General features: G+C 42.9%; 1 long non-coding RNA gene across 1 annotated transcript; it reads left to right on the top strand.

Moving 5' to 3' along the window:
* The first annotated feature begins 678 nt into the window (after positions 1-678).
* Positions 679-3,871, top strand: LOC129636948 (uncharacterized). The gene is made up of 2 exons (XR_008707229.1): positions 679-810; positions 3,634-3,871. It is a non-coding gene; the product is annotated as an uncharacterized LOC129636948 (long non-coding RNA).
* Positions 3,872-4,769: the final 898 nt, after the last annotated feature.

Genomic DNA, 4,769 nt, shown 5'->3' on the forward strand with positions numbered 1-4,769 from the left:
AATCTTTACTCAAGATTTTCAAACTTAAACACTGTGGGAAGCAGTGGCAGATGGGGGAACATATTGCAGGAATGGGGCTGAGTTAGCTGCTGACACCAGGGAACTTGGACCAAGGCAAGGAAAATCATAGGCTCCAAAATCGCTCGAATGTGACTGGGGAAAATGTGAACTAATTTGTTGTGGTCAAGAGCAGTTAAACTTGTCGCACATGCTAATGAGTTCAGGATACCCAAGGAAATGGACCACTAGCCAAACCCAATAGTAGCCAGAGTCAAAAGGCAACAGGATTTCTCCCAAAGGCAGAATTCAGGAGCAGCAGCACCCAGGGCTCTTTCCGGAGGGGTTGTCTTGGATGGCTCCGGAAGGGGGTCACTCTGGTCAGCCCTGGTGGCTGGTGATGCTTCGATGCCTGAACAGAATCAGCCGTCAAGCCTGCTCTCCTCTGCCTCCCACGGCCGCCTTCCTGAGCCAGATGCCCATCACCTGTCGTCTGCTGCCAGATGGCGTTCACACCTGGCATGTGACTCCCCTGCTTGGAAACCTCCAGGAGCTCCTCATCTGCTGTACAGCAAACCTCCAACTCCTCAGTTCACTCACCCCCTGCACTGACCCCCCGCCCTCCCACCCACAGCTGCCAGGTCATTCTGTCTCCAGGTCATGACCACGCTGTCATGACTTCCTCAGGACAGGGATTATGTCTGTACCAGACAGATTCTCCATCATGTTTGTTGCATCAGCACTGCCAATTTCACATGCTTTCGAGTCAGAAGATGTGAGTTGGAATTTCGGTTCTACCACTTATTGGCTTGGGTAAGTGAACTGACCTCGCTGAGCCTCATTTTCTACGTCAGAAATGGGGGTCAGGGTGTCTACTTCATTGGCTTATTTTGAGAACTAAATGGGGCAAAATATGCAAAATGCTTAGTCGATAATAAACTACCAATAATTTTTTTTTAATTTAGTCAACAATAAGCTCTCAACAGATGCTTTACATTTTTTTTTCATTAATAACAAACTCTTTGTAAATGCTTTTTGGATAATTAGGTCTCCCCTGCATCTCTGACAGTCACCTGTGCTGCAGTGCTTGCCCCCTCTAGCCTCAGGAAAGGAGAGAAGTACCACCAGATAAAGGATTCGGGTGGCATTTATTAAAAGGAGCTCTTTTGTTACAGTGCCCAGTTTTAGTTAGCTCATAAGACAGACAGCTGAGAGAAAACAGGCTGGAGAAGGAATTTTTAAAGGACTGGACCAAGAGGAAAGACAAACAAGCTGAAGATAATTATTGATTCCAGAAAGAGAGAGAAATAAAGCCGAAGTATTCTATCTTCCAGGAAGATCATCAAGTCTGTTTCATTCTTGTGAGTTTCAGCTTCCCTGAGAGAAGTATTATCAAATCCAAGGGCAGTAAATTTAGAATAAATGAGGGCACATGTGCTTTGTGAAGCTGGGCTGGTTCTACTAGCTGGGAAGGAAGCTGATCTCCCCCACCGACCTCTGCTAAGCCCACAGAGGCCGGGCTTCTCCATTACCCAGGATTCACCACTGGCATGGTTGTGGTCCAGGTTGTGGTGGAAACTGGAGTGACTAATGCTCCGAGCAGTGTTATGGCACTGTTATGGCACTCGGGCCCTCCCTCTATATTCTGTCCACCCTCCCACAACCATCCATCAGCTTCCACACAATTCTCCCCTTGCCCCTTCTACATGGCAAGCACTGTCCTCTCCTTCTCCATCAGAAAGTGTTAATATTTCAGTGCAGTGTCTTAAACTTGGAAGATGCAGCCCGTTAGTGTCACTAAGGTCAGTCCTGTGGGTTGCCATCAACTACTTTTTAAAAATTAAACAGAAAGTGACATAGTGCATCACACATGGTAAAGTATTCTTTTATGACACTTTTATCTCAGTTATGTATATAGGAGTTAGATGTACTTCATACTGTGGGTCCCAATCAAAAATGTTCAAACATCTGACTCAGGTATCTGTTTTAGAACTGGCTATAATCTTCATGTTTGATTCCTGTTTTTATCTAGTTTAGCACCAAGCACCATGCCCTAACACAAAGGGGATGTCTACTAAACATTTGTGGAATATGTAGGGATGAATGAATCAGTTATTGCTCAGTCACTAAGTCGTATCCAACTCTTTGTGACCCCAAAGACTGTAGCACACCAAGCTATCCTGTCCTTCACTATCTCCCAGAGTTTGCTCAAATTCATATCCATTGGGTTGGTGAGGCTATCTAACCATCTCATCCTCTTCTCCTCTTGCCCAGATCTTTCCCAGTATCAGGGTCTTTTCCAATGAGTCAGCACCTTGATCACATCAGGTGACCATAGTATTGGAGCTTCAGCATCAGTCCTTCCAAAGAATATTCAGGGTTGATTTCCCTTAGGATGGACTGGTTTGATCCCCTTGTTGTCCAAAGAATGAATCAGAGCATGCATGAATAATGAAGTGCAAGTAGCTAGGACGAGGAAGTACTTGAAGGGCAAGAAAACAGGTAAGAGAAAAAATTTAAGAGGGTTTTAGGGAAGTTTTTTCTTCCTTTTGGGAAAGAACTGGCTTATTTCAAGCTGCTAGGATCTGGTTCATGAGGCACAACTTAGGCCTTTTTTCCTTTAAACTGGAATCTTAGTTGGACAAAATATTCATTTAATAACTTCCTGCTTTCCAATGTGCTTGATGCTGTGTGGATCCACTACAAGAACACTTCAGAACAGATGCTGTGTTTTGAATAACTCAAAATCAGGACTGGATCAAATTGCCATTTCAACATTAGTGTCACGTCACTTAAAATGATCAGTGACCAAGTAATATCACAGCAAAACTTGAAAAGGATCTTAAAGTCCATCAGCAGATGGAGACTTTTAACAAACTGATCTCTCCATACAGTGGGATACTACTCAGAAATAAGAAAGAATAAATTACAGATACATGAAATAAGGCAGAGTATTATAAAGAATCTGCCTGCCAATGCAGGAGACACAGGAAACGAGGGTTTGACCCCTGGGTCAGGAAGATCCCTTGGAGTAGGAAATGACAACCTGCTTCAGTATTCTTGCCTGGAAAATTCCACGGACAGAGGAGCCTGGTAAGCTACAGTCCATGGGGTTGCAAAGAGTTGGACACAACCGAGCGACTGAGCACGTACGCGTACGCACACGAAACAAGACGAACCAACCTTAAAAGCATTATGATAACTGAAAGAAGCCAGACACAAAAGACAGCATATGGTATGATTCCATTTATCTGAAATTTGTAGACAGAAAGCAGATAAGAGATTGCCTGGGCCTGGGGTGCTGTAAGGGAGCATGGGTTGACTGCAAATGGGGCCAAGGGGACCTTAGGGGCTGTTGGAAGTCTAAAACTGGATTCTAGTTATGGTTGCACAACTGTATACATTTATAAAGACGCATTGGATTGTGCACTTACAACAGGCAAATTATGCTATGTAAATTATACCTCGTGAAGCTGTTAGAAAAATCACAGGTGTTTTGAAAAGCCTCCCTCGCTGGGCCTAATACAGGAGAGATTTTCCCTTCTACTTCTCAGTTGCGGCTTTCTTTATTGGAAAGGGAGTGGATGTCTCTTAGAGTCAGACTGTTACATAACCTGGCCACTTCTACCTTTTCAGGGACTGTGGACGGAACAGCAGCGTCTGTCTATCTGCTTGCTGGTCAGTTCTGTGGAACTTCAAGACAGCCCGACACCAACCGACAAACAGGGCCCCGCTGGTCCCATGCCCACTCACTCCACAATGAGAATGCCAGGGAGGAAAGAAGGCCCCTGAAGCCCTCTCTGTACTGTGGAGCTTTACAGCAGACAGGATGTGGGGTCCTTTCTATGCTGCCCAAATCAGCAGCAATTGTAAAGAGAGAAGAGATAAAAAAAAAACAGGCCAATATAATGAAAGTACAGGTTTTTTCTTCCCCAGATATAACTCAGCTCACTTTGAAAGTACAAAGCAGTTATAATATTTTCAAGCTTATAACCTAAAATCATACAGCTATTCAAAACTAACGATCAAAGCAGACAGCATTTTGAGGAATCAATTGCCATTTTCCTCCTCTCTTGTTCACAGAATGAAGGAATGTGTTTTTTACTCATCTTTTGTGTCTTCCTGCTGTTCTTGCAAATGGTACCCTGGAACTGCGCTACGTGTATAACAAGTCCCAGATAAATACTTGTTGGTTTGATTGATTCTTTGTCTTCCTTGGTGACAACGGCTAGATTAGAATTGATGGGATGATTTTCCCCAGGGTGGACTGGAACACCATGTACACTGTGGTCTCAGTAATTTGATTGATGATCATATGTTCTACAATGATTACTTTCAAATCTCAAACCTCCAGAATCTTTCAAATCCAAACCAGAAGTTGTTTTTTCTTTTTTTTTTTTTCTTAAAAGCTTAACATTATTTTAGCTCTCACCAGTGCTTTCCAAAACTGCAAACCAAATCCAAGTAGGTGAAAGCTATTATAACTCACAATTATATGAAAATCAATTTCAGCTTTGCTAATGTTTAAAACAGACAAGCGTGGCACTCAAGTTTTGTTTGTTTGTTTAAAACCAGAGTTTCCATGTGGTGGGAAATTCTAACTCAGAAAAGCCAAAATATACACGGCTAGGTCTTTGGCAAAACACACAAAACACAAACTAAAATGAACACTAAATCACAATTTGATATTGAACTAAGGATGGCATTTTGTGCCATTTTTTAACTTTTCTGAGTATTTCTTATAAAAATATATTCCTAGCTGCCGAATACAC

The sequence above is a fragment of the Bubalus kerabau genome, chromosome 22, assembly GCF_029407905.1.
Source record: "Bubalus kerabau isolate K-KA32 ecotype Philippines breed swamp buffalo chromosome 22, PCC_UOA_SB_1v2, whole genome shotgun sequence".
In the NCBI taxonomy this organism is placed as follows: domain Eukaryota; kingdom Metazoa; phylum Chordata; class Mammalia; order Artiodactyla; family Bovidae; genus Bubalus; species Bubalus kerabau.